The sequence below is a fragment of the Phalaenopsis equestris genome, unplaced genomic scaffold (genome assembly GCF_001263595.1).
Source record: "Phalaenopsis equestris unplaced genomic scaffold, ASM126359v1 Scaffold000442, whole genome shotgun sequence".
Taxonomy (NCBI): domain Eukaryota; kingdom Viridiplantae; phylum Streptophyta; class Magnoliopsida; order Asparagales; family Orchidaceae; genus Phalaenopsis; species Phalaenopsis equestris.
Window position 1 is genome coordinate 242,014 of NW_018164883.1, and position 10,929 is coordinate 252,942.

Genomic DNA, 10,929 nt, shown 5'->3' on the forward strand with positions numbered 1-10,929 from the left:
CTCACCAAATTGAGAGCCTTAACCCCAAAATTTCCACTCTATCCCTTCATGAAAAATCTTCACAAGATCTCCCTTGATCATTTGAACCATTCAATTTAGACTTAGCCCAAGGCTAGCCCAACCTAGACCCATGTCTAACCCAACATTCCCAAATTGACCTACCAATTGAACTCAAAATCACTTCAACCCTTCACAAAAAATCTTCATAACAATCATCTACACACTATCAATCAATTGGGTCAATTGACATGAATAACCTAGTCCAAACCCAAACTTCGATCACTTGAACCAATGCATTAAATACGACCAAACCACCTTAAAGCAATCAAATTAACTCCACCTCAGTCATTGGTTAGACCCTAAGACTGAGCCAAAACCCATCTAACCACCTAAACTAAGCCATGGACCAAAAGTCCCCCAAATTAAGGGATCTTATTTCCAAAAATGCACATGCTTAAGATACCCTTACCAAAACTAAACCCCATTGCAATAAATTTCTTTGACAGATTCCCCTGGATGCTCTGAGCTCCTAGCCACCTCCCCATGCAATGGCCGACCAACCTAGTCGCCGGAGAAGCTCAAAACCAAGAGCCACCCCCATGGAGCTTCGCCCAAATCAAACCTAGAGGCCAGCTCAGCCAAATCAAATTATAGAGCTCCTCTGCCCTCCACCTAAGCACCACAATGCACCCAAATATTTGCCCTGAGAACCACCCGATGGTCATTTTTATAAAAACTCACATTCACGGCCATGGGAGGTGTGCTAAAAATTTTTCAGAGAGAGTTTCCCAAATCACTCACAGAGCTTCTTTGAGACCTCCACAACCCATTTCAATCACTCCATTGCCTTGATTCCCCCTGTGTAACCCTAATTTTGCGCTTGAAAATTATGGCAGAAACAGGACATCCCTGAAAACTCCACCAAACTTCAATTGCTTGTGCCCACACCTTCAAAATAGCAAGAGAAGACAAAGCCCCATCAAATTACCTTCTGAAATAGCCTCTACAATAGTTCTAGATCAACACCCAAAATTGGTCTTGATCAAAATCATACCTAGGCTTTACACAAAGACTAAAGGCTCAATCTCTAGCCTCCTTGGATCCCAACGAACGTGCCAAGACCCTTTGATTGAAGCTTCACTTCTCAGAGCCAAGGTATAAAACTTCTCTTATTCCCGAGCCTATTTGAGCTCTCCATTTGTTTTGAGTTGATTTCATGGCATCATAACCATATGGATATGTTCCTCTAGTCTAGATGAGCATTTTAAAAAAAAGTTCATCTAATTTGGATAAGGAATGAGAGAGATCTTAAGGCTAGAAGATGGACGGTTCTCGGGCTAGGATATCGCTAGGCTATCGGGGACGATGACGGAGCACCGTTCAATCGTGCGTGTATCGGATGGACGGTTGAGATCAAGCCGGACAACACTTCGGAACATAAATCGTGGGCCGAGTCAGTGCTGAGGTGGACGGCGGCGTCGAATGGGAGCGCGCCGCGTGGAGCTTCGGAGCCGTCGTAGGTTAAGGTGGCGCCGCATGTTTAAATAGACAAATAGGGATTTAATTAATTCAGAAAATGATCTCTAACTTCAAAAATTCATATCTTGGTGTAAGAAAATCAAAAAAATAAAATAAAAATACTTTTTTGCTCAGTGAACAGAGGAGAACAATGTGGAAATAATTTTAAATCCATGTGATTCATATTTTATTTTTAATTAATTAAACACTGATTTGGATGTTTTGATTCTCCATGCATGCAGTAATCACACTATAACTTGAAATTTTAGCATGTTGTTATCCCTGTCTTAGGAAACATTCTCTAATTTTTCCAAAGTCAAAGAAGGTCCCTAGACAGAGAATCATATTTTTCAAGTTTATATGCATTATTTGCTTAAATTAATCATGGAAATTAACATTTTACTTAGAAAAATCTAAGAAAATTTTGGAAGGTTTATGATGACCAGAGAGCCCTTGAGAAAATTTCTCATGAGTCAAGTCATTTAAAATACACCTAATCTTTACAAACCCTAAATCACTAAAATAATTAATTTTGAAAAATACAAACAACAAAATGATTGATTTTTTATCTCCACAGTTTTTTAGGATCGAGAGAACCCACCATAAAAATTTCAAAGCATTTTAAGTTCATTTGATAACTTAAATTAGTTTTTCAAGTTAATTAACATTTTTGGCACTAAAATGATTTTTAATAATTAAAATATAACTTGAAAATTTATTAAACTTAGTTTTTTGAGTTCTATGTGATTAGGGGTATTTTCTAAGAATAAAATGATATTTAAAATAAAAACTTGATTTTTAGTCTATTTTAAATATTTAAATAATTAAAAATCCCTTAAAATCACAAAAAATATTAAAACTCATGAAAATGTAACCAAATCGCATGATTCACGTCCAAGTTATAAATAAAAGATTAGAATATTAGACCTTGCCTTTTAATCAACCATTCCTTTTTGGCTTATATCAAATTTCATATGGACCTAAAATCCTTTTTTAGTGTCACAAGAGGACTAATTTGAACTAGGATAAGACAAAATTTGAATACCACTTAAACTAAAATTTGATCCAATCCTAATTTAAATTTAACTGAACAAAATTTGAACTTAACCAAACTAAAACAAAATAAAAAATAGCCAACTTCAACCAAATCTTAAAATTCAAGTACTAAATTGGTTTAATCTAAATTTACCTCGAAATTATATTTTTCTCCATAGATCATAATAAAACTTAAGATTTCATTATGTTCAATATCACATATGAAAACAAAGCTTCATTATGTTCAATATCACATATGAAAACATGCACTTGAAGGCAATTAAAAGCATTTTTTTTTTGTAAGCTTTTTTGCTTCGAGTTTTTATGCATGAAATTTATGCCTACATAAAATATTTCATCAAATGATTACTTTTCAAAATAGATAGCGCGAGTGCGTCCAAATCGTCAAAACCTTTCAAAAGAGCCCATACGTGAAGAAATCAGTTTCATTTGGGGGTCTATTATGACTATGATAAGTTTGGATGGTAATTAAGATAATCATATTAATAATTATAATAATAATCATGTTAATACCCCAAATTGAACTCAAATCATCATCAAACAAAATCTAGAGTAAATTTGAGCTAAAAATACTAAAGTTAGTTAATTAAAACTAATTAAAAATTATCATAAAAAAACCATCAAAATTTTCTCTCCTAAGGTGGGGCCCACACTTTGATTTTAAATTCTTTAAAATAGGAGTCACCTAACCAAAACCGACTTAACTATTATGTTCTTTTTTATTCAAAATTTTTGCTCATAACCACTCATAACTACCCTAACCCCCCATTTGAACTTTGAATCTTGAGATAGAGACTACCTTAAACAAAGCCAACTTCACCAATGTGTTCCCTAAAATTTCCTCATCCACCCCAATCATGCCTAACACCCTTTTCAAATTTCCACCCTTTTTTCCCGCTCTTAGTCAAAATTTATAACTTCTCTTCTTTATTATAAAAATTCAGCCTTCTCCCTTTCCCTCATTCTTCCCCTTAGCCAAAAAATTCTCTCATTCCTCCTGAAGTGGCCAAAAAACCCTTCCTTTTCCTTCTTCTTCTTTCTCCACAAGTGGTTTATTCTTTTGTTACCATCTCCTTCTTCCACCCTTGGTTGAAACCCTAAAGAAGTTTACTCTGCACTTCATCCAAGCAAGCAAAAACAAGAAACTTGACTTCATCACTTCATCCAAGCAAAGCATAGTAATGGCTTCTTTCTCACCTAATTTACTTTGCAAGCATGTGCTTGAATTTCTATTTTACGAAGAGTGTGATGTGAATCTCTATATATTTCTCTGTTTTTCCCATTGTTGAAACTCGTTATTTCTCTCACCCACACTTCATCTTTTCCTTAGAGCCAAAAATATACACATAAACATACGCTCTCATCTTCCCTTCTTCCTTAGGCAAAAAATATATGCATACACACACTCTTCTCTTCCTTTCTTCCTTAGGCAAAAAACCACCATAATCCACTTCTCATCCTTCCCTTCTTCCTTTGGCCGTACACACTCTCCTTTGCCCTTCTTCCTTAGGCAGAAAACCACAATCCACTTCCCCTCCTTCCCTTGTTCCTTAAGCCAAAAACACACACTCACTCACACCCACACTCACTTCCCATAGGCCAAAAATCACTGCAATCAACTTCTCCTTTTTCCCTTCTTCCATATGCCAAAAACACATACTCATACATACCTTTTTCTTCTCTTCTTCTTCTTGGCTGAAGCACACCTCCTTCCCCCCTTTTCTCCTTGTTCTTCTTACTTTGGATGAACCACATATCCTTCCTACTCTTCTATCCATCACCAAAACTTACTCTCCTCCATATGGCTTACGTAATAAAACAAGAATATTTCACATGTATATAAACTAAGTTTCATGGATAAGCATGTCAAAAGAATAAGTATATGTGCTTATATGTGTATTCCATGTGATTATAACTCATGTTTAGGTTTTGAACTTTATGTGATGCTTATAAGTGTATTCCATGTGATTAGAACTCAAGTTTAGGGATTTAAACTGTATGTGATGCTTATATGTGTATTATATGTGCTTAAAATTCATGTTTAGGGTATTTAGACTTTAAGTGATGTTTATTTGTGTATTCCATGCGTTCAGACTATATGTGAGGCTTATATATGATGCATTTCATGTTTAGAACTCATGTTTAGGGTATTTATACTTTATGTGATATTTATTTAAGCTTTATGTGTATTCATGTAAATGTGCTTAAGTCGTTATGCAAAGTTCCTTATGTGTGTGTTTATCCAAAAATAATGCAAGTTTCAATTTAATGAGCTTATCCAAAAATCATACAAGTTATGGTTTAATGAGCTTATCCAAAAATCATGGATGTTGTGTATTAATGTGCTCATCCAAAAATCATGCAAGTTGCGGTATAATATGGCTTACGAAAAATTATGCAAGTTGTGGTGTAACGTGTCTTACCAAAACTCATGCAAGTTGTTGTGTTTGTGTAATTTTATGGAATAGCCATGCATGTTGTGTTGAAGATCCATAAAAAAATGTGATTCAAATATAATTAAAATAGGGTATGCAAGTTCATAGGTTTAAAACAAGACCACTTATAAAGCTCATATCATAAGTTATAATAATGTAAATATTTTTAATAGTATAGACACACAAATTACTTGGAAATTTCAAGGAAGAAAAATAAATTTTTAAAAGAAATATTGAACTAAATGTGCTCTAAAATATTAAACTTATTTTCACAAGTTTATATACATATATATATAAATATATATGACATAAAACATTATATATATATATAATCAAATGTTATATTTTAAAAACCAACCTAACACCCACTTTTCAAACAACCTTAATTAAATGTGCTTTAATTAACAAAACTTGTAAAATCAAATGTTATGTTTTAAAAACCAACCTACTCCCTCTTTTCAAACAACCTTGATTAAATGTGCTCTAATTAACAAACCTTATCCTTATAAAATAAAAAATGTTATATTCTAAAAACCAACCTAACTCTATCTTTTAAAAAAACCTTAATTAAAGGTGTTCTAGTTAACAAAACTTATTTTAATCAAATAAAAAAAGATTATGTTTTAAAAATCAACTTAACTCCCTTTTAAAACAATTTTGAATTAAATGTGCTCTAATGTTTAAGTTATGTTTAGAGTTTTTTAAAACTCCACATATTAAAGTTATTTAACGCTTAACCAACTTGATTTTTAAAAGAATAACTAAAAGAGTTTTAAATGAATAAATTCTTCTAAACCCTTTTTTTATGAAAAACAAAACCTCCTACTAATCTTCAAAACTAATTTTTTTTTTAAGCAAACCTTCATCGAGCTTAAGCTTTAAATCAAATTTCCAAGTAAAAAATTAGTTCTCTCTCAAAAAGAAAAATGTATAATATTTTTATAATCTAAGAAGTGAGTTTCTAAGTGTAAAATCCACACAAATTACATGTTCACATATAGATTTATAAATATCCATTCAAAAGTTTACAAGTTGTATGTCTAATATGCAAACACTAATGAATATTTGTGTATTTAATATTTCTTCAAGTCACATGATTAATATTTAAATATATAAAGTATTTTTGCATGATAAATATATATTTTTGCATGACAGTTATATATATATATATATATATATTGCCTTCAGCTTTCTCTAGGTATGAGAAAAATAAAATTTCAATTATTTAATCATGTGAATAAAACTTAAATGCTAATTATTATTATTTTTTTCTTAAAGATTGGTTGGACGCTATGATACGAACCCCCAACCAACCTCATGTGTCTAACCACTCGATTTCATACCACAAGAAAGATGTGCTTAGACGGGCTCGAGCTCATGAACATAAACTTCAAACATATGATAGTAAAACAAATGGAAGAACATCAAACTTGGACCAGAAAATCAAATATAAAACATCAACTTTTAGAATAGCTTGATTCTCATGTTGACCGACAAACTAGAAGAACAAACCAAAATCAAAAAATAAAATATTAAACCGACCAAAACAAAAAATAAATATCACCAACTTAAACAATGAAAATTACACTTAGGTAGATCAACTATGGAACACAAGCTAGCCAACTTAGAAATAAAACTTAAGTTCACACATACGCCTAGTATGGTTTAAGACTAGAATCCCAAGTTAAATACTTAGGTACCTCTAGCTAGTAGTCAGAACTAGAACATATAAAACACTAAGCTTGTAACCCCCTTAAAATATATAGGTGCCTCAGGGATAAGTAACCCATGGTTACTAACAAAGGCACCTCATACCACCTAATAGATAAGAAGATCAACATTCAACATCATTATGATAATAGTGGAGAATTCTTTCTATTTGGTTGTTTAATAGTCTAAGGAAACCGACAAACCAAGGACGATGGAAAGTCGTAGGCATCTTGACTGGGGATGTCTTATCCAAATTTAAGTTAATCTACATATTTAGCCTCCTTATAGAGTCTAGATTTTCCTTAGGGTTAGCCTTTCTAACTTCCTCTAAAAATCTTTATAGCCAAAATCAACATGAACCTTCATTTCAAAACCTTCAAATGTTAAACTTCAAAACAACCTAGAAATCTTTTCAAACTTAAAATCAAACTTCAAATCAACATTCCAAAATTCAAATAAGCTTTCAAACCATTTCAAACCACAAAACAACTTTCAAATCTTATCAACTCAACCTTCAAATCAAACTTAAATTTTTCAATCAAACCAACCAATTTACAAACTTTCAAATCAAAATTTTGAAGTTAAATCCTTCAAACCAAAGAATTCAAATTAAGCCCCAATCAAATCAAGCATTTCAATTCAATTTAAGCTTTTTGAATTCAAAACTTTCAAATCAAAACTTAACTCATTCAATAATTTTTCAATCTCAAGCCCAGGGTACACCTTTTCCCAATGTTTATTGATCCCCTTTGTAGGCTTTTCTACACACATCGTTGGATTGTAGGTCCAAATCTTTAAATTCCAAGAAAGTCTTTCGAGGAAATGGGTTGTAGCTCACATGTAAGTTCAATTGGAGTTAGAGTTGTAGCTCTATATATTTTGGTTTAATTGGGGGGTTAACAGTAAATAATAAACTATATGATTTAGGAAATATTATCCTAATAGGACAAATTATACAATAAGACAAGTCGATATACAAAGCATAGGGTAAACCATCATAATAAAAATAGACATTTATCTCTCCACATTAAAAACATATTTTATGACAACCATTAAAGAACCAAAAGGTATTGATTCAATGGTATTAGAAGAAGCTAGGATAAACTATGCTAAAATGTTGTATAAGATATCTTAGAAAAGGAAATAAAATATTAAATTATGTGCCTAGATATGCACTATAGGGCTTGACCTATTTCAATTAAGCCTTATTGCAAGTCATTGTGTTGATATCAAACTAGAAAGAAGTTAAGTACAATAAATCCATGATCCTAAACAGTTATCAAAATGCAAATATAAAGTGCAAAATGCATATAATAATAAATATATGATATTATGAAACTAGTCACTACAAGTTGACTCAATGTAAACCTAGGTAGAAAAGAACACCACATCAAGGTTTATGCAAGATGTTCTAAATTGAAAATTTGCTAAGAGCAATTTGAACCAACCAAATAAAAATAAATTTTAAGTTTTTAAAATTTAACAAAATAATTTTGAAGAATGCATTACCAAAACTAAGAAATGCAAAATCTAGAAACACTCAAAGTACCTTGAAAAGCATTAAAATTAAATTGTATTATTTGAATTTTAAATCAAAGATTTCTTCAATTTGAAATTTTAAAAGTCAAACTTCTAGGGTATTTTGAATAAAAGTCAAAATATAAATTATAATTTTCTTTATTCGGTGAATAGTTAAAAAAACAATTATGTAATTACAAAATTTCAGATAATTAATTAACTCATAACAAATCTAATTTATTGATACATCAAATGTTTTTATTTAAGCCACTTAATAAGTACCTAGATATTTACTTCATTTTTTAGGAATTATTAATTATTTTTCATAATTAAAACCAAAAAGAAAAAAAAATATAAATAAGATCAAGTACAACAACAACAACACCAAGCCTTTATCCTACTAAGTGGAGTCGACTACATAAATTTTTTTTCTACATTGTGTTTTATTGAGTGCTATATTTTTATTTAATTCTAATAAATTAAGATTATTTTCTTATACAACATGCCCAATTCTTCTTAAGTCTACCTCTTCCCTTCTTAACATAAGTCAAATATAAAACATATATTTTCTTAATCGTTTCATCAAATGCTCGACATTGAATGTGACCAAATCATTTAAGGCAGCTCTCTGTAATCTTACTTATCACTGAAGCTACACCAACACTTTCACAGATACATTTATTTTGTATTTCTTCATTAAGTGGCAAGTCACACATCTATCTAAGTATTTTCATCTCAGCAGCACTTAACTTAGTTTTATGCTTCTCTTTTATGGACCAACATTCTATGCCCTAAAGAATTGCAGGTCTCACCACCATCTTGTAAAATCTTCCTTTGATTCTAATCTATAATTTTCGATCACACAAAAGCCTTGGTACATTCCTCCACTTCAACCATCCAACTTGAATTCGACTAATAACATCCTCATTATATCACTGTCACTTTGAACAATAGACCCGAGATATCTAAAACGTTCACTCTTTTTAATGATTTGAAGGCCTTTAGACTATAATGTAGACCTCCATAATTCATGTTTTTTTCCTGAACTTTTTCTCTAGTCTTATCCACAAAAAGTATATCAACAACAAAAATCATACACCCAGGTACATCCTTCTGTAAATGTCCAATAAGAGCATCCATAACTTTAAAAAAATAATATGGGCTTAAAATCGATCCTTGATTAAATCCAACTAAAATAGTAAAATACTTGATCAATCCTCCTTCTATTTGAACACAAGTAACAGCTCTAGTATACATATCGTTAACGACTTGAATATAAGTTTTATTAATACCGTTTTTTTCTAAAACTCTCCAAAGAACATTTTTTTCAACCTTATCGCATGCTTTTTTTAAATTAATAGAAATCACATGCAAAACAACTAAGTCAAAAAATTCTAAAATATTCAATGATGTTAGTTATTTATCTCAAGATCCTATGATGGTCCAATCAAATCATAAATAATCAAATCCAGAAAAATATAGTATTTTTCATAATTAAAAATGAGGATTCTACTATTAAAAAATCATCCATTATGAGTTAAGTTAAGTCATGCAATTATATTAAATTTTTTATTTATCCTAGTTTTAGAAATTAAAAAAAAAAGTATTTTTAAGATTTTTTTAAAACCATAATTTGACTTTAAGGAAATTCCACTAATGTATGTAATTATGCAAATGTCCATTTAAAATAATTTTATTTTTTTTAAAAGGTATTTAAGGCATTTTTCCATGACTAATTTTAACTAATGCATATTTCATTAATAAAAAATTACCTTAAATAATTTTTACAATATTAGGAGAAGATTCAAATAGTTCAATAAGCACATGAATCAAACTCAGCTATATGAATGCATGAAGGGCAAAATGATAATTTAAAAAAATATCAATTTTCTCATGTAAAAATTCAAAGCCCATTCACAAAACATAGAGAAAATCCATAGCATGCCACACCTTTGTATAATTTAACTAAGGCTAGCTATATTGAGCATGTATGCGAAATGATTTTTAAATGGTAAACTTTGCATATAAAAATGTCAAAATGAATCACATAGTAATTATTAATCCAAACTAAAAATTTCATAGGTTGGGTTTGATCTCATTAACATCCCATAGATGTTTCAAAATCAGTGATGGGTCGAACGTTAATAGACAAATAAAATAGAGAACAATTAACTTTTAATAATTAAATTATCAAGTAATTACATTGGAGCATTTTCCTTAAACCTTATGCCTTATTGTATCTTAGGATAAAATTTCAAAAGATTTAACTCTCAAACAAAATTTAAGGAAAAATCTAAGGAAAATACATAATACGACCAAATTACGTTATTGTGGATGGTAAATTAACAGGCCAATTTAATTATCACCATCGATTAATTGGTTAAAAATGAATAAATGGTTCTGATTTCATTTACCCCAAAGTGAGCACATTCAGCTCAAGATGTTGGGTTGTGTCAATGGAAATTCAATGACTTCAACAAGGTCATTTTAACTTCATAATGGATAGATTTAACAGATATTTACCACAATAGCTTGAGGAGAACAAAGGCTATATGTGGAAAGAAGCCACTCAACTAGTAGTGGCCCTACCCACCACACACCAACAAACCTAAGGTTGATTGAGGTTTCAATTTAAGATCTTTGTGACTAAATGGCTTGATGATTTTGATCTCTTATCTTCACCAAGGTTACT